Source organism: Vombatus ursinus, unplaced genomic scaffold, assembly GCF_900497805.2.
Source record: "Vombatus ursinus unplaced genomic scaffold, bare-nosed wombat genome assembly UNPS02014867.1, whole genome shotgun sequence".
Lineage (NCBI taxonomy): Eukaryota > Metazoa > Chordata > Mammalia > Diprotodontia > Vombatidae > Vombatus > Vombatus ursinus.
In genome coordinates, this window is record NW_020954645.1 from 3,337,960 (window position 1) to 3,362,696 (window position 24,737).

The 24,737-nt window shown below is 35.5% G+C and overlaps 1 protein-coding gene across 1 annotated transcript in view; it reads right to left on the bottom strand.

Annotated features, from left to right (window-relative positions):
* The window catches only part of LOC114028008 (KAT8 regulatory NSL complex subunit 1-like), a 172,114-nt gene that overhangs the window by 123,257 nt on the left and 24,120 nt on the right, over positions 1-24,737 (bottom strand). The gene's annotated exons all lie outside the window — the stretch shown is intronic.

A 24,737-nucleotide genomic window follows, 5' to 3' on the forward strand; every position in this document is an offset into this window, starting at 1 on the left:
GATAGCTCTATACTATAAGAAAAGATATGGGTTCATATTCAGAGAAAGATAAGTGAGGTAAAAAAAAAAAAAAGCCACCCCCTTTCCCAAAAAGTAATGTAAAATGGTCACAAGCCCAAAAAGAGTTCTTGGAAGAACTTAAAAAAAAAAAAAACTTCAAAAATCAAAAAAGAGAGATAAAGGAAAAATTCGGGGGAAAAAAAATCCAATAAAATTATGAAAAGAAAGTTAACTAATTGGAAAAAAGGGTCCAAAATCTAAAGAAGATAACTCCTTGAAAACTAGAATTGGGTAAGGGGAATTGAGTGACATAAGAAACCAAGAAATAATTAAACAAAATCAAAAGAATGAAAAAAGAGAATCTGAAACATCTCATTAGAGAAACAACTGATCTGGACGAGAAATCAAGAACAGAAAATATAAAAATTGTTGGAGTACCTGAAAGTTATGATTAAAAAAATAATATGGATACAATATTACAAGAAATTATTGAGGAAAATTATCCAAGAAAAATTGCCCTACCAGAAGGCAAAGGAACTTGGATTACAACAGAATCAACTGTCCAGAAAAACTGAGTATAATCTTTCAAGGGAAAAGATGGACAGTCTTTGACATAGGGGACTTTCAGTCATTTCTGATTAAAAAAACCAGAACTGAATAGAAAATCTGATCTTCAAATACAAGACTCAAGAGAAGCATAAAAAGGTAAACAGGAAAGAAAAAAAATATTATTCAATAACATTAAACTGTTTACATCCTTCCACGGAAAGATGATACTTGAAATTCTTGAGAACTGTATCCTTATTATGGCAATTAGAAGCGGTATACATAGATGGAGGATGTGGGAATAAGTTGAATTTGATGTGATGATAAAAACAATTAAGGGGTGAAAAAAAAAAGGACTGGACTGGGAGAAGCAGAAATGGGGAAGCAGAATAGAGTAACTTACATCACAGGAAGCAGCTCAAAGACGTATTACAGTAGAGGGAAAGAAGGGTGGGAGGGGCAAGCATCATTCGAACCTTACTCTGGATTTGGCTCAAACAGGGAATAACATACACATTCAGTTGATTATAGAAACCTATTACACTCTATATGGAAAAAGGAGGAGAAAGGGTAAAGAAAAGGGAGGGGGTGGATAGAAGGCAGGGAAGAAGTAGTAGAGGAAAGGGGAAAAATATGCAAAGGGGGTGACAGAAGGGAGGGGAGATTAAGGGAGGTGGTAGTCAGAAGCAAAACACTGGTGAGAGGGGGCAGCTAGGTGACGCAGTGGATAGAGCACTGGCCCTGAAGTCAGGAGGATCTGAGTTCAAATCTGGCCTCAGACCAAACACTTGACACTTACTAGCTGTGTGACCCTGAGTAAGTCACTTAACCCCAATTACTTAAAGACTAAAACAAAACAAACAAAAAAAACAACAACAACACTGGTGAGGAGGGAAAGGGTGAAAGGAGAGAGGAAAGCACAAATGGGGGGAAAATAGGATGGAGAGAAAGAAACAGTTAGTAACCATAACTATGAAAGTGAATGGGATGAACTCTCCCATAAAATGAAAGTGGATAGTAGAGTGGATTAAAAACCAAATCCTACAATACGTTGTTTACAAGGAACACATCTGAAGCAGAGAAATACATACACAGTAAAGGCAAAAGGCTGGAGCAGAATGTATTATGCGGCAATGACATAAAAAAAAGCAGGGTTAGCAATCCTGATCTCAGATAAAGTAAAAGCAAAAATAGATCTAATTAAAAGACATAAAAAGGAAATTATATCTTACTAAAAGGCACCACAGACAATGAAGTAATATCAATACTAAACATATACGCACCAAGTAATTTAGCATCCAAATTCTTAGAGAAGTTAGGTGAACTACATGAAAAAATATACAGTAAAACTATACTAATGGGGGACCCTCAATCTCCCCCTCTCAGAACTAGATAAATCTAACCACAAAACAAACAAGAAAGAAGGTAAGGAAATAAACAAAATTTTAGAAAAGTTAGATATGGTAGACCTTTGGAGAAAAATGAAGGGGGTTCATAGAAAGGAATATACTTTTTTCTCAGCAGTACACGGCACAAAAATTGACCACGTACTAGGACATAAAATCCTCACAATCCAACGCAGAAAGAAAGAAATATTAAATGCATTCTTTTCAGATGATGCAATAAAAATCAAATGTAATAAAGGGCCATGGAAAAATAGACTAAAAAATTAATTGGAAACTAAGTAATCTAATCCTAAAGAAGGAGTAGGTCAAATAACAAATCACAGAAACAATTAATAATTTCATCCAAGAGAATGACAATAATGAGACAACATAACAACATTTATGGGATGCAGCCACAGTGGTTCTTAGGGGAAATTTTATATATACAAATGCTTACATGAATAAAATAGAGAAAGAAGAGATCAATGAATTAGGCATGCAACTAAAAAAGTTGGAAAAAGAACAAATTAAAAATCCCCACTTAAATACCAAAATAGAAATTCTGAAAATCAAGAGATTAATAAAACTGAAATTAAGAAAACTATTGAACTAATATATAAAACTAAGAGCCTGTTTTATAACAAAAAAAATAGATAAACCTTTAATTTGATTAAAAAAAAATAAAGAAAACCAAATTACCAGTATCAAAAATGAAAAACGGGTAAATTTACCACCAATGAAGAGGACATTAAAACAATAATTAGGAGCTATTTTGTTCAACTGTATGCCAATAAATCTGTCAATCTAAGTGAAATGGATGAATATTTACAAAAATATAAATTACCCAGATTAACAGAAGAGGAAATAAAATACTTAAAAAATACCATTTCAGAAAAAAAAATTGAACAAGCCGTCAATGAACTCCCTAAGAAAAAAATCTCCTGGGCCAGATGGATTTTTGCAAGTAAATTCTACCAAATATTTAAAAAAGAATTAATTGCAATACTATGTAAACTACTTAGAAAAATAGGTGAAGTAGTCCCATTTATGATACAAATATGGTGCTGATACCTAAACTAGGAAGGGCCAAAACAGGAAAAAAAATTAGACCAATTTCTCTAATATAGATGCAAAGATTTTAAACCAAATATCACAAGGATAAAAAATTATGACCAGGTGGGATTTATACCAGGAATGCAAGGCTGGCTCAATATTAGGAAAAGTATCAGTATAACTGATCACATCAACAACAAAAGTAACAAAACTCATATGATTATCTCGATAGATGCAGAAAAAGCTTTTGACAAAATAAAACACCTGTTCCTATTAAAAACAATGGAGAACATAGGAATCAATGGAGTTTTCCTTAAAATAAGTGACATTTATCTAAAACCATCAGCAAGCATTATATGTAATGGGAATAAGCTAAAAGCATTTCCAATAAGATCAGGGGTGAAACAAGGGTGTACATTATCACCACTGTTATTCAATATTGTACTAGAAATGTTAGCTTTAGCTATGAGAAGAAAAAGAAATTGAAGGAATTAAAATAGGCAGTGAGGAATCAAAACTCACTTTTTGCAGATGAAATGATGACACCTTAAAGAATCCTAGTTAATCAACTAAAAAACTACTTGAAACAATTTTTAGCAAAGCTGCAGGATATAAAATAAATCCACATAAATCACTGGCATTTCTATATGTTACTGACAAAGCCCAGCAGCAAGAGGTAGAAAGAGAAATTCCAATTCCAGTAACCAAAGACAATATAAAATATTTGGGAGTCTATGTGCCAAGACAAACCCAGGAACTATATGAATAAAATTACAAAACACTTTTCACACAAAGTCAGATCTAAATAACTGGAAAAATATCAGTTGCTCATGGGTAGGCTGAGCTAATACAATAAAAATGACAATTCTACCTAAATTAATTTACTTAAGTGCCATACCAACCAAACTACCAAAAATTATTTTATAGAACTAGAAAATATAATAACAAAATTCATCTGGAAGGACGAAAGGTCCAGACTATCAAGGGAATTAATGAAAAGAAATGCAAGGGAAGGTGGCCTAGACATACCAGATATAAAACTGTATTATAAAGTAGCAATCATCAAAACTACTTGGTTCTGGATAAGAGTGGTAGATCAGTGGAATAGGTTGGGTACACAAGACACAGTAGTCAATGAAGATAGTAATCTACTGTTTGACAAAGCAAAAACTCCAGCTTCTAGGATAAGAACTCCCTATTTGACAAAAACTGCTGGGAAGACAGTATGGTAGAAAGTAGGCAGAGATCAACATCTTACACCATATGCCAAGATAAGGTCAAAACGGGATACATGATTTAGACAGAAAGGGTGAAACTATAAGCTAATTAGGAGAGCAAGGAATAGTTTACCTGTCAGGTATATGGAGAAAGGAAGAATTTATTCACAAAAAAGACAGAACATTATGAAATGCAAAATGGATAATTTTAATTACATTAAATTAAAAAGGTTTTGCACAAACAAAACCAATGGAACCAAGATTGGAAGGGAAGCAGAAAGCTGGGAAACAATTTTTACAGCCAGTATCTCTGACAAAGGCCTCATTTCTAATATATATAGAGAGAGAACTGAGTCAAATTTATAAGTCATTCCCCAATTGATTAAAGGTCAAAGGATATGAACAGGCAGCTTTCAGAAGAAAAAATTAAAGTTATCTATAGTCATATAAAAAATGCTCTAAATTTCTATTGATTAGAGAAATGCAAATCAAAACAATTCTGAGGTACTACATCATACCTATCCAATTGGCTAACATGACAAAACAGGAAAATGATAGATGCTGGAGAAGATTTGGCAAAACTGGAATACTAACGCATGGTTGGTGGAGTTGTGAAGTGACCTAACCATTCTGGAGAGCAATTTAGTACTATGCTCAAAGGGTCATAAAACTGTGCATACCTTTTGATACAGCAATACTACTACTAAGTCTGTATCCCAAAGAGATCATAAAAAAGGGAAAAGGACCCATATGTACAAAAATATTTATAACCGTTCTCTTTTGTGGTAGAAAAAAATTGGAAATTGAAGGAGAGCCCATCAACTTAGGAATGGCTGAAGAAACTGGGGTAATGGATGTAATAGAATGTTATTGTTCCATAAGAAATGGTGAGCAGGAAGACTTCAGAAAAACCTGAAAAGACTTGCATGAACTGATGCCGAGGGAAGTGAGCAAAACCAGAAGAACACTGCACACAATAATAGCAACATTGTGCGATGACAGACTTTATTACACTTAGTTCTTCTGAGCAATGCAATGAGCTAAGACAATTCCATAAGACTCATGATGGAGAAAATGCTATCCACATGCAGAGAAAGAACTATGGAGTCTGAATGCACATTGAAGGATACTATTTTCTCTTTCTTTTGTTGTTTTTTGTTTTTTCTTTCTCATGTTTTTTTTTCCTTTTGCTCTGATTCTTCTTTCACAACATGACTAACGTGGAAATATGTTTAAAAGATCATACATGTATACCCTACATTAGATTGCATGCCACTTTTGAGAGGGGAAAATTTTAAAACTCAAAATCTTATGAAAGCTAATGTTGAAAACAAAGTCAAAGGACATGATTTGAAAAAAAAAAATTACCCTAAGTTCTAGAACAAGAGGGTAAAGCAGAAATAGAAAAAAAAAATCTACTGTTCGCAACCTGAAAGAGATCCCAGAAGGAAAATTTAGAGGAATGTCATAGCCAAGTTTCAAAATTCTATAAGGAGAAAATATTGCAAGCAACAAGGAAAAAATCCCCAACAATTTAAATACTGTGGAAATACAATCAGGATTTCACAAGAATTAGCAGTGTCTACACTCAAAAGACTGTATGTCTTGGAACATTATATTCCAAAGAGCAAAAGAGCTAGGGCTGTGACCAAGAATAACTTACCTAGCAAAGTTGAGTGTAATCCTGAAGAAAAAAAAAAAAGCTATTTAATGAATTGAAAGACTTTTAGGTATTTGTTAAAAAAAAAAAATCAGAACTCAATGGAAAATTTGATATAAGATCCAGAAAGAATATAAGGAAAACATTAAAGACTAATTATAACAGACTCATTAAGGTCAAACTTTATTTTTTATATATGAAAATGCTATTATTACGGTATTTCTTAGGGGGCGGAGCCAAGATGGCAGAGTGAAAGCAGTGACTTGTTTGAGCTCTCCCCCAAACTCCTCCAAATACCTATAAAAAATGGCTCTTAACAAATTCAAAAGCAGCAGAACCCACAAAAACACAGAGTGAAACAAATTTCCAGTCAAAGATAGCTTGGATGGTTGATCAGAAAGGTATATCCCACAGGCTGGGATGGGACCCTGGAGCAGGCCTCCAGTCCAGAGGACTGAATTACGGGCAGTTGTGGCAGTTTCCAGACTTCTCAACCTATGAACGCCAAAGACAATTTGGAAGGTCAGTGGGAAAAGTCTGTGTCTACAGTGAGAAAGAAGCTAGGTCTCAGCCACAAGTCCCAAGCGCGACCCGGGGCAGTGGCTGCCTTCTGAGCTTCAGGCCCACAAACTGAGGGGGAATTGAGTGGCTGATCAGAGGGGGATTGCAGGGATCTCTCTGCTGGTGCAAGATTCTCTTGCTTTGCCCATGCTTGGATCTGGGTCACAGTTCTGGGTGGCAGTCCTGGGGTGAGGAGGAGCGCTGGTGTGGTGGAGCTTATAGTGGCTGTGGGGAGGAAACCCTCCTCACAGTTCCAAGACAAGAAAAGAGTACTCATAGACCAGAGCCCACGCCAGGAAAGGAGTAAACACCTTGCCCTTGATCATAGCATTTTGGAAGAACTGAAAATTTACAGGTCTTTAGAAGTATCTCTGAAAATAGCTGCACAAAACCCCTGAAGCTTGGAACAATACATTCTCCACACTGGAAACAGACCCCTACCTTAACAAAGAGTTTATAACTCAAGTAATTGGCTGAGATCACGAGCAAGCAGCGCAAAAAGAGTCAGACTATATTATCTTACTTTGGTGACAAAGAAGATCAAAACATAAGACCAGAAGAAGACAACGAAGCCAAAGCTCCTACATCCAAAGCCTCCAAGAAAAATATGAATTGGTCCCAGGCCATGGAAGAGCTCAAAAAAGTATTTTGAGAAGCAAGTAAGAGAAGTAGAGGAAAAACTGAGAGTGATGCTAAAGGAGACCTCAAAAAATACTGAAGAAAATAACACCTTAAAAAATAGCCTAATCCAAATGGCAACAGAGGTCCAAAAAAGCCAATGAGGAGAATTCTCTAAAAAGCAAAATTGGTCAAATGGAAAAGGTAGTCCAAAAGCTTACTGAAGAAAATACTTCCTTAAAAACTAGAATGGAGAAATTGGAAGCTAGTGACAATTTGAGAAATCAAGGCACTGTAACACTAATCAAAAGGAATGAAAAAATGGAAGAGAATGTGACATATCTCATTGGAAAAACAACTGACCTAGAAAACAGATCCAGGAGAGAGAACTTAAAAATTATTGGACTATCTGAAAGCCATGATCAAAAAAAAGAGCCTAGACATCAAGGAAAACTGCCCTGATATTTTATAACCAGAGGGCAAAATAGAAATCGAAAGAATCCACCAATCACTTCCTGAAAGAGATCCTCAAAGGAAAACTCCTAGGAATGTTGTAGACAAATTCCAGAATTCCCAGGTCAAGGAGAAGATATTGCAAGAAGCCAGAAAGAAACAATTCAAGTATTGTGGAAACACAATCAGGATAACACAAGATTTAGCAGCTTCTACATTAAGGGTCTGGAGGGCATGGAGTACGATATTCCAGAGGGCAAAGGAGATAGGACTACAACCTAGAATCACCTACCCAGCAAAACTGAGTATAATCCTTCGGGGAAAAAATGGTCATTCAATAAAACAGGGGACTTTCAAGCATTCCTGTGGAAAAGACCAGAGCTGAATAGAAAATCTGACCTTCAAATACAAGACTCAAGTGAAATATGGAAGAGGTAAACAGGAAAGAGAAATCATAAGAGACTTATTAAGGTTGAACTGTTTACATTCCTGCAGGGAAAGATGATATTTGTAACTCATTAGTCTTTTGTCAGTATTAAGGTAGTGTGAGGGAAAAAAAATTATATGTATGTATAGATAGATAGAGGGCATTGGGCGAGCTGAAGATGAAGGGGTGATATCTGGAAAATAAAATTAAGGGGTGAGAGAAAGGGGGAAGTAGAGTGAGGTAAAATATCTCACATGAAACAGACAAGAAAAGGCTTTTACAGTGAAGGGGAAACGGGGGAAGGTGAGAGGGAATGAGTGAATCTTATTCTCACAGGATTTGGCTTAAGGAGAGAATAACATACACAATGGGGTATGGAAATCTATCTTACCCTACAGGAAAATAAGGGGGGAAGGGGACAAGAGAGCAGGGGGTCGACAGGGGAGGGCAGATTGGGGGAGGGGATAATCAAAAGCAAACACTTCTGAGGAGGGACAGGGTCAAAAGAGAATAGAATGGGGGGTAGGATAGGATGAAGGGAAATATACTTAGTTTTTTCACAACAGGACTACTATGGAAGTGTTTTGCATGACTACACATCTATAACCTGTATCGAGATGCTTGCCTTTTAAATGAGGGTAGGTGGGGAAGGGAGGAAGGGAGAAAATTTGTAGCCCAAAGTTTTAAAAACACATTAAAAAGAAAAAAAAGGGAAAAAAAAGCACACAAATTACTGAAAGAAAAAAAAAAGAAATAAACATTCAGCAGTGGCAGTAGGGATGATGTTTTATCATATCCAACTCACATGACTCCCAGCCTCCTTCTTCTAATGGGTTAAAGCTAAAAACAATTGGAGCTGTTTTTCAAAACCCTTTCAACCAATATTGCGAGCCATGCACATTGTTCTTTGAATTTGATTCAATTAAAATCTGACTGAAAGTTAAAAAAAATTAAATAAATAAAATAAAAAAGATATTTCTTAGCAGCAGACAGTCAAGTCAGTACTAGGGTAGTTTGAAAGAAAAATTGGAGTTGAGTATGATGGGATCATTCTAAAAACAAAATTGGGTAGAAAAAGGCAGAAAGTTACAGTTATTTCATATAAATGGGGCATGAAAGGAAGAACTGACACAGAGGAAGTACGTGGGGAAGGAGGGGTGGTAGTACTAGAATTTTACTCTCATTGGACTTGGGTTTAAAAAGAAACAATATATTGTTTCAATATCTAAAAGTATCAAAGTCTTCTAAACTTATAAAGAAATAAGAGGACTAGGGAACAAGATAAAAGTAGGGATTTTCAGAAGGGTGTATAGATTAAGATTTAAAAGGATCTATCCTAATTAAATTACTAAACATTTATCTTACTGAGTTAGAAAAAAATAATAACAAAGTTCATTTGGAAGAACAAAATGTCAGCACTTCAAAGAAACCAGGGAAGAAAAAGATGGAAAGGAAGCAGACACAGTAATATCAGACTTTACTTAAACTATATTATAAAGTGAAAGTATTGTAAAATGGATGATTTTGATTATTTTAAGTTAAAAATTTCTTGTATAAATAAAACCTACGTGGTTAAGCAATAGAGGGAATGCAGAAAACTGGGGGGAAAAAATTTCTGACACAGAATGTGATTGGGGTTGTGTAAGAAACGATGAGTTGGTTGATTTAGAAAAATATGGAAACACTTGGGACTTATGAAGGAAGATGCTATCTACCTTCAGAGAAACAGATGACAAGTGGAAATAAGCATAGTACGGACTTAAATAAATAAATGTATATATGTATATTTTTATAAATGTGTGTGCGTATGTGCGCGTGTGCACGCACACACACACACATACACACACACACACACATCCGTGCTTAATTGTAGCTTTGGGGTGGTGGCAAGGAGAGGGGGGAATAAAGTAAAAGTACACAGAAAAAAACAAAAGAAAACTTACAAGGAAACAAAGAAAAACTGGATAGCTTTGAAAATAGTATGTAGTATCATACAGGTTTTCCAGAAAAGGAAATTTCTTGCTTTAAATTGACTCTTTTCATGTTCTGCTGTGTACATAGCAATGGTTTTTTTTTCCTTTTCTTATTTCGTATTTAAGTTTAAAATAAATTTTACAACTTAAAAAAATTATTTAAAAGGGTGGTAGAGAGAATATAAGAGGACTTTTAGAAGGTTATGAAAATTAAAATTTAGGAGGGTAAAGGGAAAGGAAGGGAAGGTCTCTTAGAGGGATGGGTAGAATAAGGAATAGAAGGGTAAGGGAAGAGAATAAAGTAATAGGGATAGAGAAAAAAGAAAGGCTGAGAAGGACAGAAGTGAGTAAAAATAGGATAGAGAGAAATTTACAAATAGTAAGTATAACTTTGAATGTGAATGGGATAAACTCACCCACAGAACGGAAAAGGATAGCAGAATGGATTAAAAATCACAAAGTGTTGTCTACAGAAAACACCTTTAAGAATGAGAGATACAATTTATGGGGGACAGAGCCAAGATGCAGGAGTAAAAGCAGAGACTTGCTTGAGTTCTCCCCCAAAGCCCTCCAAATACCTATAAAAAACGGCTCTAAACAAGTTCTAGAGCAGCAGAACCCACCAAAAAAAAAACCACAAAAAACCAGAATGAAACAAATTTCCAGCCCAAGACAACCTGGCGGTACAGCTAGGTGGTGCATTGGATAAAGCGCCGGCCTTGGAGTCAGGAGAACCTGAGTTCAAATCTAACCTCAGACACATAACATTTACTAGCTGTGTGACCCTGGACAAGTCACTTAACCCCAATCGCACATTAAAAAAAAAAAAAGCACAACCTGGATGGTTGATTGGAAAGGTCTATTGCACCAGGTTGGGAGAGTAGCACAGTTCAGCACTGGCACGCAGGCAAAGACCAGGCCTCAGCAAACCTGGAGCAGGCCTCAAAGGCCTGAATCACAGGCAGCTGTGGTGGTTTCCAGACTTCTCAACCGACAAACACCAAAGTCAATTTAGAAGGTCAGTAGGAAAGGTCTGTCAGACTACAGTGAGGGAGAAGCTTGGTCCCAACCTCAGTCCTGGCACAGCCTCGGGGGTGGCCCACAGACAGAGGGGGAATCAAGTAGCTGATCAGAGGGGGATTATCCGCAGGAATCTCTTTGCTGGTGCTGAGGGAGGAACCTCTTGCTTTGCCTGTGCTTGGATCTGGGTCACAGTTCTGGATGGCAGTCTGGGGTGAGGAGGACCACTGGTGTGGTGGAGCTTGTAGTGGCTGTGGAGAGGGAATCCTCCTCACAGTTCCAAGGCAGAAAAGAGTGCTTGTGGTCACTCATAGACCACAGCCCAGCCAGGAAAGGAGTTATGAGTTAGGGTATATGTCTATATATCTCTATATGTGAGTTAAACACCTCACCCTTGATCATACCACCTTGGAAGAACTGAAAACTTAGAAGTCCCTAGAAGTATCTCTGAAAAGAGCTGCACAAAACCCCCAAAGTTTGGGACAGTACATTCTCCACACTGGAAAGCAGACCCCTACCTTAACAATGAATTCAAAACTCAAGTAGTTGGCCAGGATCATGAGCAAACAGCACAAAAAAAAAAGTCAGAAGTCAGACCACAGAATCTTTCTTTGGTGACAAAGAAGATCAAAACATACAACCAGAAAATGACAACAAAGTCAAAGCTCCTACATCCAAAGCCTCCAAGAAAAATATGAATCAGTCTCAGGCCATGGAAGAGCTCAAAAAGGATTTTGAGAAGCAAGTAAGAGAAGTAGAGGAAAAACTGGGAAGAGAAATGAGAGTGATGCAAGAAAATGCATATCTCTAAGTACTTACATCAATAAAACAGAGAAAGAGCAGACCAATGAACTGGATACACCATTTAAAAAAAGAACAAAATAAAAATTCCCAATTAAACACTAAATTGGAAATCATAAAAATTAAAGGTGAGATTAATAATATTAAGTGTAAAAAAACCCATTTAATTAATAAAAGTAAGAGTTAGTTTTATGAGAAAAAACCAACAAAATAGATAAACTACTAGTTAATTTGATTTAAAAAAAGAGAGAAAACCAATCACTAGTATTAAAAATGAAAATGTTGAATATACCACTAACAACGATGAAATCAAAGCAATTATAAGGAGTTATTTTGCCCAATTATATGCCAATAAATTCACCAACTTAAGTGAAATGGAAGAATATTTACAAAAATATAAACTATCTAGATTAGTAGAAGAGGAAACAGAATATCTAAATAGACCTATTTTAGAAAAAGAATTTGAACAGGCCATAAATGTACTTCCTAAGGAAAAAAATACCAGAACTATACATATTTACAAGTGAATTCTATCAAACATTTAAAGATCAACTAATTCCAGTATCAAATAAATTATCTGGAATAATAGACAAAGAATGGGTCTTACCCAAACTCCTTTTATAAAACAAATATGATACTGATACTTAAACCAGGAAGAGTAAAAACAGAGAAAGAAAATTATAGAACAATTCTATTAATGAATATGGACGCAAAAATACTATCAAAAAGATCACAAAAATACATTACAAAGATTATACATTATGATCAAGTGGGATTTATACCAAGAATGCGCAAAGAAAAAGTATTTTAACATAAGGAAAACTATTAATATGATTGTTTATATCAATAATAAAAACAATTTTAAATCATATGATTATATCAATAGATGCAGAAAAAGCTTGTGATAAAGCACAATAAAGCACAACACTCATTTCTATTAAAAAAAAAACTTTAAAGTATAGGTATAAATGGATTTTTCCTCAAATTGATTAAAAAAAACATTTACCATGGGGCAGCTACGTGGCACAGTGGATAAAGCACCTGCCCTGGAGTCAGAAGGAGCTGAGTTAGAATTTGACCTCAGACACATAACACTCACTAGCTGTGTGACCCTGGGCAAGTCACTTAACCCTGATTGCCCATTAAAAAAAAAAAAAAGCATTTACCTAAAACCATCAGCAAGTATTATTTGTAACGGGGATAAGCTAGAAGCCCTCCCACGAAGTTTAGGTGTGAAACAAAGATGCCCACTGTCAACAATATTATTCAATATTGTATTGGAAATCCTAGCAATAGCAATGAGAAGAAAAAGAAACAGAAGGAATCAGAATATGGAATGAGGTAATAAAACTATCTCTTTTTGCAGATGATATGATGATATACTTGGAAAATCCCAAAGATTCCAGTGAAAAGTTAGTTGAAACAATGAATAATTTTAGCAAAATAGCAGGATATAAAGTAAATCCACAGAAATTATCAGCATTCCTATATATCACAAAGAAAAATCTGCAAGAAGAGACAGTCAGAGATACCACATTTAAAATAACTCTAGATGGTATAAAATACCTGGAAATACACCTGCAAAAACAAATCCAGGAACTATATAAACAAAACAATAAACTTTTTATACTAACAATCAGATTTAAATAACTGGAATTGTTTATGGGTACACTGGGCCAATATGATAAAAATTACAATTTTACCTAAACTAATTTATATATTCAATGCAATCCCAATTAAATTACAAAAAAATGATTTTCCTGAATTAGAAAAAATCACAACAAAATTCATTTGGAAGAATAAAAAAATCAAGAATATCAAAGGGTAGTAATGAAAAAAAAAGTAAAGGAATGTAGTTTAGCAGTGCCTGTTTTTAAACTATATTATAAAGCAGTAATTATTAAAACTATTTTGTACTGGCTAAAAAATAGAAAGGAGGATCAGTGGAAGAAGAGTAGACATACAATTTACAGCAGCAAATAAACATAGTAACATTGTATCTGACAAGTGTAAAGATTTAAATTTTTGGGAAAAGAATTCATTATTTGGTAAAAATTGTTGGGAAAACTGGAAAGAAGTATAGCAGAAAATGGACACAGACCAGTATCTTACACCACTTACCAAGATAAGCTCAAAATGGATACATGATTTAGATATAAAGAGAGATATTACAAGAAAACTGGAAGAACACACTACATATTACCCATCACACATTTAAATAGGTGAATAATTTATGAATAAATAAGAGTAGAGTGCAATGTGAGGTATAAAATGGATAATTTCAATTACATGAAAATTAAAAGGGTTTTATACAAATAAAGCCAATGTAGCCAAGGGCAGAAGGAAAGCAGAAAACTGGGAAAAAATTTTATAGTTTCTCAGATAAAGGTCTCATAACTCAAATATATAAAGAACTTTGTCAAATCTATAAGAATACAAGTCATTCCCCAGTTGCTAAATGGTCAAAGGATTACGAATAGACAGTTTTCTGATGAAGAAATCAAAACGATTTACAATCCTATGAAAAATACTCTAAATTATTATTGATTAGAGAAATGCAAATTAAAACAACCTTGAGATATCAATTTACACCTATCAGACTGGCTAAAATGACTGAAGTCTGGGAAAGTGACAAATATTGGAAGGGGTATGGAAAAACTGGGACACTAATTCACTGTTAGTAGAACTGTGAACTGATCCAAACATTATGGAAAGCAATCTGGAATTATGCCCACAGAGTTATTAAACTGCCTATACCCTTTGACCCGGCAATACCACTACTATCTATACATCTATTTCCAAAGATGATTAGGGGAAAAGGCAAAGAATCTATATGTTCTAAAACAGCACTTCTTAAACTGCGGATCACAAACCAAAAATCTGGCAACAAACGCACAAGAATAAAAAGTTAGTAAAAAATCAAACACATAATGAATCTGAAGTGTTTGTGGCAGTGCTTGCCCTGTTTTGCATCACCCAACTTCACTGCAGCCTTGGTTCTGAACACAAAGCATGCATACTTTGTAGTGTGCATGTCCTCAGGCCATGCAACACCAGTGGGAAAAGTTTAATTCCTGTTCTAAAATATTTATAGCAGCTCTTTTTGTGGTAGAAATGAACTGGAAACTGCAGGGATGCTCATCAATTGTGAACAAGGTGTGGTATATAATTGAGATGAAATACTACCATGCTACAAGAAATAATTAGCTCATTGATTGTAGAAAAACATGGATTTGTATGAAATAATGAAAAGCAAAATGAGCAGAACCAAGACAACATTCCACACAGTAGCAGCAATATTGTTTTTAAAACAACGTTGAGTAACTAAGTCATTATGACTATTGTAAATGCCCAAATTACATAGGACTTATAAAGGAAGATGTTTTCTGCATCCAGAGAAAGAACAGACAAATAGAAGTATATATAGAATCACACACACACACACACACACACACACACACACACACACACACACACTTGTGTCTAATGGTAGCCATCTCTATGGGGGGGAAGGAAAAAAGTTACATGATAACTTTATTGCATATTTAAAAGGAATAGTAAGTTATACATAATAGATGTGCAGTTTCATGTACAATCATCTTTTTAAAATTCTACTATGTTATGGAAATGCTTGTGTTACTTCATAAATTAAAAATTAAAAAAAACAAAAAAAAAACTCTTGTTCTATGCTTTCTTTCAAAAGTCTATCAGTAATTTTTATAAGTACTAAAACTTTTTCTTGGACTTATTTTGCTTCCTGCATTGTGGAACCTATGTGTGATTAGTTTTTTGCTTTGTTTTGTTTTTTGCTTTTTGGTGAGGAAATTGGGGTTAAGTGACTTGCCCAGAGTCATACAGCTAGTGTTATGGGTCTGAGTCTGGATTTGAACTAAGGTCCTCCTGACTCCAGGGCCAGTGCTCTATCCCACTGCACCACCTAGCTGCCCCTGTAATTAGTTTTTTAAAAGTGATTCTCCAGGGTTTCCTAAGTAAACCATTATACCATCTGCAAATGGGGCCAATATTACCTACTCTATGTGAAAATACAGTTCCTTAATTTATTTTTGCTTTATTATGCTCTCTAGCATTTTCAGTAATGTATTAAGTAAAAGTGCTGACTGTGTGTATCTTCACTTCATTAAAAATAATGCCCACTCTAGGTCTTACTGTGTTTGGTCTTACAAAGGGAATATGGAAAATGATTTTGTTTTCTTCTGGTTTTGAGTACAGTTTAATGTGGAGATCAACTGTTCTTTAAATGCTTGATAGAATTCACGTGTAAATTCAGTTAGTCTAGAAGATATTTTGCCATGGGAAAACTCACTTATGGTTGGCTCAATTTCCCCGAGATTCAGTTAAGTCTCAATTTCCTACTTATTTATAATGTGAATTTCAAGTAACTGCAAAGTCAATGAGCATGGCTAAACCATGCCAATATAATAAGAAGTAAAGATACTCTAAAATAAATTTAAAGGTTACGCCAACCAAAGTGTTAAAGGAGAATATAAAATTAAGACAAAATAAACTTAGTAACATGGGAAAAGGTTAAAAATACTATGTCAAAATAATGAAGAAAAAAAAAGTAGGAACGAAGGGGAAAACTAGATGTACCAGAGCTCAGATTACATTGTCAAATATTAGTGAATCCATTCTGAAAAACAATTTGGAAGTATGTGAGAAAAGTTACTAAATTTTTCATACCCTTTTAATCAGTTATCCCACTCCTAGGTTCATGCCCTGAGTAGGTTAATGTTATGTACCAAGATATTCACATAGCACCACTTTTCTGAAATATATTTTATTGATTATCCTGTGTTTTCACATCAATTACCTAACATTTCCCAATATATCCTTCCACCCTCCCAGAGTGTCAGATCTTATAACAAAAGATTTTTTTTAAAGGGGGAAACAGTCCAGCAAAACCAACCAACATACTGAAAAAGTCTGACACTATGAGTATTGTTCCATACTGACACTCCATCATCTCTGCAAAGAGGCAGGGGAAGGTAGGTATCTTCTCAAATCCCTTTATGGGCATCAACCTCGGTCATTATAGTTTTATAGCATTTCACTTCAACTGTCTTACTTGCCTTTACATTTACATTATGGTAGTCATTAGGTATATTATCTTCCTCATTCTACTTATTTTTAATTAGTTCATGTAAGTGTTTCTGTGCATCTCTGTATTCATTTTAATCATTGTTTCTTGCTGCATAGTAATATTCCATTAAATTCACATACTGCAACTCATTTAGGCATTCTCAACCCAAAAGACATCTACTTTGATTCCAGTTAATGGCTATTACAAAAAAAGTGGTGTTTTAAATTTTCGGGGTACATATGGGACTTTTTTCTCATTAACCTTCTTGAGTTGTGTATTTAGCAGCAAAATTTCTGGGTCAACCCAGCAACCACAGTTACTGAAAACTTGGGGATGGAGGGAGGAGAGGAGGAGTTCTCAGAACCAAAGTCCTTGGTTCGGTCAAATAACAACATCAGAAATGGATGTGATTTTATCAGGGAAAATTACGTTAAAGAAGATGTATTACTACTATACTCTAAAGATAATGGGATCGTTCCATCTGGACTGTAGCTCTTAAATGTATTTTCTCCTCTCTCAGAGTATAAGCTCTTTGAGAACAGTAGCTGTTCACTCTTCCACTGATATTCCTAGGTCTTAACTCAGTGCTTTGAATGTAAATAAGCACTTAAGAGTTTTTTCATTCATTTATTAATTTCTTAGCATGATTCCAAATTGCTTTCCAGAATGGTTAGACTAATTCACAGTTTCACACAATTAATTAGTGTGCCCATCTTTGTATAATTTCTTCAACATTAACCATTCGCATTTCTGCCAATTTTCTACAGGTGTGGTAAAAGCTCAAAGTTGTCTTGATTTGCATTTTTTTTTATTATTAGTGATTTTGGAGCATTCACCCCTTCATATGGCTGATAATTTTGTTATTTTGTCTTTTTCCGCAAAGTACTCCCTTTGTAGTTTAATTGGTATAGCATTAAATCTGTAAATTAATGTCAATAGCATTATAATTTTTATTACATTGGCACTTTTGTCAGCCTTGAGCACTGAATATCCCTCCAAAATGGCAATCTGGAAATAAACTATATGCCCAATAATGGTGGAATGAAAACTGTGGTATATGAATGCAATATTGTTGTGTGGTAAGGAACAAATATGAAGAATTGAGAGAAACATGGGCAGAGTTACATCAACAGAGGCAGACTAAAGAAAACAGAACCGTATCTTATGACTACAACAACATAAATACAATGGACATTGCAGGTTCCAAATAACTGAAGTTGAAGCACATATATATGGTCAAGAAATGAACTATGAGAAGGGAAAATAACATGTATAGTTAGTTCCAATTACTCTTATATGTCTTTGAGTCAGTTTCACCTTTTTAGTTTTTAGGGTTTTTGTTTTTTTTTTAAGACAACTGGGGTTAAGTGATTTGCCCAGGGTCACACAGCTAGTAAGTGTCAAGTGTTTGGTCTGAGGCGGCATTTGAGCTCAGGTCCTCCTGACTTCAGGGCCGGTGCTCTATCCACTGCGCCACCTAGCTACCCCTACCTTTTTAGTTTTTAATGAAAATGTATTATGGGGTAGTTGTTTGTTAAAAAGCTGAAGATGGGGCAGCTAGGTGGCACAGTGGATAGAGCACCGGCCCTGGAGTCAGGAGAACCCGAGTTCAAATCCGACCTCAGACACTTGACACTTACTAGCTATGTGATCCTGAGGAAGTCACTTAACCACATTGCCTAGCAAAAACAAAAAACAAAAGAAGTGACTGAAGCCAAAACAAAATGTAGCAAAGTTATAGAAAATGAAAGGAATTATATGCCTCATTTCAGGACTTGTGGGGATGAAGTGGTTTTCAGCTCTTTCTCTAACAAGGGTAAGTGAATCATCTCATATCCCCACTAAGTCACCTTCTTTTACCCCAGGCTAACCATAAGGTTATAAATTGACAGTTGGAAAAAACCTAAGAGGTCTTTTAGTATAATCCTCTCATTTTACAGTTGAGTAAACAGATCTACAACTTAAAATAACTCCTCCAAATTTAAATAGTCAGTGGTAGAGCTGGAATTCAGGCCTCAGCCTTCTGACTTTAGGCCTTTTCCTCTGGACCGTGCTACTTCTTGCTCCTTGTTTCCACAATAAATCCTCCTGTAGTTATTACTGAAGGCCCTTCACTCTGTAGAAGCAAGTTCCTTTAAGGCTGTTTTTCATTTTGTCTTTATGTCCCCAGCACCTCATCCAGCATGTGGTAAGGCTCTTAAATTTAATCCTAGTTGCTTTTTTGTGGATTGTCCCACCTTACCAATATCCTTCCCTAACTGTGGAATTGAGAACTGAACACAACGCTACAAATGTAGTGGTAACAGAGCCAAATACAACAGTAATATCACTACTCCTGCCCTGCAAATTAAGCTTTTATTAATGTGGCCTAAGATTACATTACCTTTTTTGGCTAAGGTAACAAGGTTGATTCATATTGAATTTACAATGCACTAAAATCTCCACATCTTTAAATTAAAAAAAAAAAAGACAAATACCCAATTATATCCTACCTACTGCCTCTTTCAAAAAAAATTCCGAAAAAAGTTACTTTTTTAGTTTTTATCCAAAGGGAAAGGTAATCTTCTTTAACATTTGGTATCACAGTCCCAACAATGACAGCTGTATCATATCTCTCCTCCTCCGGGTGGTTAAACTACTTAAGACACTATTTATCCTTGGGGCCTATACTTCTGTTGTTCTTACTTTTTTCCACATCCTATGCAACTTATCTTTAAACTGTATCATTCAACTTAAACAGCTCTCTCCAAAGTTACCAATGATCTCTTAATTGCTACATATAATGACCTCTTCTCAGATTACATTCTTCTTGCCCTCTCTGGAACTGATGGTAACTTTTTCTTGGACGTTTTCTCTTTTTGGAGGTTTTATGAAACTGCTTTCTACTGGTTCTCCTCCTACCTGTTGGACTTATCCTTTGTCTCCTTTGCTGGATCTTCCTCCACGTCACACCCACAAACCATGAGCATCTCCCCAAGCCTATGTGTCTGGACTTCTTTTCTTCTCCCTATGTAAGATCTTGCTTGGTGACCTCAACAGTTCCCAAAGGTTCAATAATCTTCTCTATATGCAGCCCCCTAAGCTAGCCAAATGCCTTTCAGACATCTCAATCTCAATATACTCAAAGCAGAACTCATCACCTTCCCTCTCCACAATCCTCCACTTTTCTAATCTTCCCCACACTTACTCCAGTAAAAAGCAAATGCACCAGACTAAATAATGATCAAGAAATCAAAGGAGAAATTATAGTAAGTGTCTTTTTTTCATTCCAGAACTTCATAAAGTCAGCTAGGAGTCCACAGGGAATAAGAAAGGGGGCCAACAATCACACAAATAGATAAACTTAGTTTTCAGGCCTAAAGGTAAACCAGAGACATGTATACTAAGGAGGTCTCTGTGTCAGGGGCAAGGAAAGGAAGGATCTCAAAAGAAAGTGCCAGGGTGGTCAAAAACCTAAAGCAGTCTTTGGGTGGCGGAGGAGTGAGATGGGAACTCAATTTGAACTCAAAATCTTGTGGAAGTGAATGTTGAAAACTAAAAACAAATAAATTAATTTAAAAAAAGACTTAGAGCAGGGACTCTGGAAACTGTAAGAAGCAGCAGTGACCAGTCTAAGTATGGTATTCTTAGACTAGGATACCCCAGGGCTTGAAGGTCCTCAGTATATTGTCTTGAGATGTTATAAAGGGTCCTAAAGATTCAGTGTTCTGAACCACCAAAAAGGAGGTGGGGTGGGGAGACTAGATTCAAAAATGTAAACGCCACAAGAAGAAACAAGGTGACTACAAAGTGAGATCAAGCAGGGAAGACCACTCTACCACTAAGTACAGTAGAAAGTAGAGCACGGACCAGACACAAAGCCACACAAATTCAGGAACTAAGGCTGGAGAAATGAATAAACTGAAGAAGACACGGACCACTATAAAAAATTATTGTTATCTAAAGAGACACTTAAAACTCCAACCTAGAAGGAGTATCGCTACAACAACTGTAGTATTACATGAATACCTAAAAGAAATGAAGCAAAGGATTAAAAAAAGCTCAGGAGGAAAGAACTGGAAGTATAACACATAGCTTAGAAAAGAAAGTGGCAAACTTCAACCAAGCATAGGACTTCCTGAAAATCAGAACAGATCAAACAGGAATTGATGATTCCATGAAGCAGCAAGGAATATTAGAACTGATTCCATGGATTAAATCTCCTGAACCCTTACAGGCAGAATCAATGTCCTCTGTGGGAAGGAGTTGTGGAGTTGAATAAAGTCTGGGATCCCAATCCTTTAACCAACACATAATTACTAACTTCATAACGAGAGCAATTCATTTTTCCTTTGAATCTTAGTTTCCATATCTGTAAAATAAGGAGAATAGTATCTAATTCACAGAGCTGTTTATAAGGGTCAAATAAGTGTCTGTGTAAAGCACTTTACAAACCTTAAAGAACTATACAAATGTTAGCTATAATCATCATAGTAAATAAAAAACATATGAGCCAGAAGGGAACTTGGGGATCTTTCAGTCCAACCTCTTTTTACTGGTGAGGAAGCTAAGGCTCACAAAAATTTAGTGACTTGACAAATAGCAGAGCTGGAATTCAAAACCAGCTCCCTTAGTCTCAAAACCTGGTAGCCTTTCAATTATGCCAAATTGCCCTATTATTAATGCTAGATTGTAATTCACCTTGACAGTGGCTGCATCATGTTTGTATCACCCATGGCCCACAGTACACTGTATGCATGTAGCAGTCACTTAACTGAGTTGAATAAGAGCAAGAACTTACTACTACACTGCACACAAAGTATACAACTACTTTAAAAGGCTATTTAGGTGGGATGGGAGGGAGTGTGGCAAAGAAGAAAAAGCACTGGACTTCCAAGTCAGGAGATGTGAATTTAAATCCTAGCTCTTACATTTACTAAACTGTGTAAACCCTGGTCATGTCATTCAAGTTCCTTCTTTGTAAAATGAGGATGCTACTAATTCCTGAGGAAAGTTTTTTGTAAAGCTTCAGCTCCATAGAAATCCCTCAAAAGAAATTAGATAGAGCATTAAGTTGTGATTAATGAGCTTCACTTAACATCCATTAAGAATTAAACACAACTCTGTCTACCAGTCAGCCAAAAAAATCATCAAGGAAACATTATTCAGGTACGTAAGTTAAAAAACAAGGCTCTTTTAAAAAATAATAGATTTTTATTAATGACTTTTGTTTATATATCAGCTATATTTCCCCCATATATATCTCTTTCTTCCCCTGAGAGCCACTAATTTTTTATTGTTTTGTTCTTGATCTTTCCATTTATATTGTTGTCATTACTATGTATACTGTTTTCCTGGCTCTGCTTGCTTCATTTTGCATCAGCTCCTCTATTTTTTTTCATGCTTTTCTGCACTCAGTGATATTCACTCTTTATTATTTTATTAGGATACAGTTGGAAAATACTATTGATGGAAAATTTTTGTTTAATAATGAAAGCTTGTAATTTTAATTGATGCTAAGCTGAATGGAAAGAACACTGGCTCTGGACTCAACAGACCTAAATTCAAATTCTGTATCAGGAGCACAAAGCCTGGACACATAGCAGCTAATTAATTCCCTTAGGAGCAGCATCTGCTTCATTGCTGTCTTTGTATCCCCAGAGTGCCTTAATAAATGTTACTCAATAAACGTTTGCTGGTTGGTTACCTGGTTTTCTAGCTACATGAACATTATAGATGAATAAATACCTAATCAATCAACATTTATTAAATGCCTACTACGTGCCAGCCACCATGCTAAGGACTGGGGAAACAAAAAGAGGCAAAAGACAGTCTGCCCTCAAGGAGCTCACAATCTAATGAGGAGACAACATCAAATCAAATATATACAAAGAAAGCTATAAACAAGATAAAAAGAAAATAATTAACAGAGGGAAAGCACTGGAATTAAGAGGGGTTAGAGAAGGCTTTCTGTAGAAGGTGGGATTGTAGTTGAGACTTTAAGAAAGCTAGGGAGGTCAGTAGTTGGAGTGGAGGATGGAGGCCAGTGTTACTGGACTGAAGAGTACGTGTTGGAGGGAAAGGTGTAAGAAAAGTGGAAAGGAAGGTTGGGACTAAGCTATGAAGGGCTTTGAAAGCAAACAGATCGCTTTGTATTTGCTTCCCTCTGGGGGCAATAGGGAGCCATTGAAGTTTATTGAGTGATAGGGGGAAGGGGTTGGAGGAGGGGTGTTGGAGAGGGTGTAGAAACACTGCAATAGTTCTAAAATAACTGCCTATTTGTATCTTTATTTTACCATCATTTCAAGTGATCTGCTCAGTGAATTTCTTTTTCTGTCAAATAAGTTTTATTGGTACTAGCTTTATTCTCAGTATTTGATGTTACAAATTCTGGGATCTTTCATATAGGCACAATCCTTGTAAGTAACTGGCATAAATTCCATTGAGCCCACTTAATAGCCTTTGCAATCTCTGTTTTTTCCCACATAAGCCTGTTATGTGTCTTCCATAAATGCATCCAGTGAACAGAGTAACAAACTGGGACAAAAGCTGTACATTCTTATAATCTACAGGTTTTCCACACAAGATACATTTTTTCTTTGGTTCCTTGTAGGGAATTTCTATTGTAACTGGCAAGTCTACATTAGTGGCCACCTGTTTATACTGGGAACAACTTCTCCAAAGTACAGTCTGAACCTCCAAGCCAGCACGCCCAATGCATGCACTTCCCAAAGGCATGATTAGCTTCTCCCTCCTAAGAGCAAGAGAACCCAGCAGGCCTGCCATGGCGAGCCCAACAACCTTCCTTCCTTCACTGCCTGCTCAGTGAATTTTATGAAAAATCTAAATTTTACCATTTAATCAAGGTCTCAAAATTTACCCCCCAAACCCTTGCAAATTAGGACTAAAAAAAATTAGCAAATTGCCCCTTATTATAGCAAATACTTATATATTTCTTTTAAACTAGGTTGTGTTTAAATTAAAATTTAATTTGCCCTATTTAGGTTAAATGCAAAATTCATCAGCATTTCAGCTCAATCAGCATTCTTTAAAAATAAATCACCGATTTAAATTACATTCTTTTTTCATTAAGAACAAAACAAAACTATCTCCATGGAGACATTCATATATATAGACTCTAAAGATGACTCTTCAAATTAAAAAAAAGGATCAGTTAACAACTGATACTTATAATCAATGTAACTTACTGTACAGTAACTCACCCTTAAGAAACTTATCAACTAATAAGAAAAATGAGGTAACTGAAAGGTTTCATGGTGAAGTAGAAAGAGCACCAAATGTTCCATCAGAAAACTTAGGTTCAAGCCAAAATAATTTTAACTCAGTCTCAGTTTATTCATCTGTAAAAACAGGGTTGTTGAGGTGGGAAGGGGTGGTGGTGGTGGTGATCACTCTATAAAATTCAAGGAACTATATAGATATAAACTATTACTTATGGAAGTTAATAAGAAGCACAAAATAATTACAGGAGCTAACGGGAAGGTCAAGGAATAATGATTTAGCATAGCACTTTTTACATTAAATAATTCACAAGTTCATTCTAACTTCAGTATTCCCCTACATCCCACATGATCCCTCCAAAATAAAAAATTAAAAGCGCTGTGTTTTAGTCTGGAAGGGAGAGACCAGAAAAACAACAAAGTAAAACAGAGAAAAGATGAAAATAAACTATATTTTTCTTCTACTTATTTGTATTTCCAAAAGCACAAAGCTGCTAGGATTTTTTTACTTACTATAAAATACAATAGTGAAATGATGTGATGAATTCTATGAAGGAGTTAGATGAATCGAATTACAGAAGTCCATTAAAAATCATTACATACAACAGAGTGTGTGTTTGTGTGTGTATGTAATAAATATTCCTATCGTGTCTATTATGTTTCAGGCACTATGGTGAACACTTTACAAGACAGGGAAGGTAG